Source organism: Berghia stephanieae, chromosome 1 (genome assembly GCF_034508935.2).
Source record: "Berghia stephanieae isolate SIO BIC M18660-M18661 chromosome 1, UCSD_Bste_1.3, whole genome shotgun sequence".
Taxonomy (NCBI): Eukaryota; Metazoa; Mollusca; class Gastropoda; order Nudibranchia; family Aeolidiidae; genus Berghia; species Berghia stephanieae.
The window spans coordinates 28,789,087-28,789,599 of record NC_088360.1 but is presented as its reverse complement, the minus strand read 5'-3'; positions in this window follow the sequence as shown (position 1 = coordinate 28,789,599).

Sequence of the window (513 nt, the reverse complement as noted above, 5' to 3'; positions counted from 1 at the left end):
TCCCATTCCCCTTTGTCTTACTTTCTCTTGGGTGCTTTAATTGTAATTCTAGAACTTTTTACTATCCCATTTTCTTCCATTTTACTGGCGCTGATATAACCTAAATGTGTTGCAAGCGCCGTAAAACCCTTAAAAACAAAAACATATCTTAAAAGACGGGTATCAAAATGAAACACTGCCATACTAAGCATAGAGGCAGCGTGACTCAGCAGTACAGTCTTTGCTTTGTACCCGAAAGGTACCAAGTTCGATCAACCGTCCCTGCACTGTGTGGCCTTGAGCAAGTCATCTCGCCCTAGCTCAATTTGCGGTGCTGCATTGCGGCAATGCCTGGGTTATTCCAGTCTTCCCTTGGAATAGACCCTAGAGACAAATTTCCCCTGTGGAATAAAGGGTATTTTATTTTATTTTTATTTATATAAATTAAAACCATCCCCCAAAATCTCATGTTTTTCTTCTGCTTTGTTTTATTAATAAACACATTTTTTTCAGGATTTTTAACCTCACAACTTC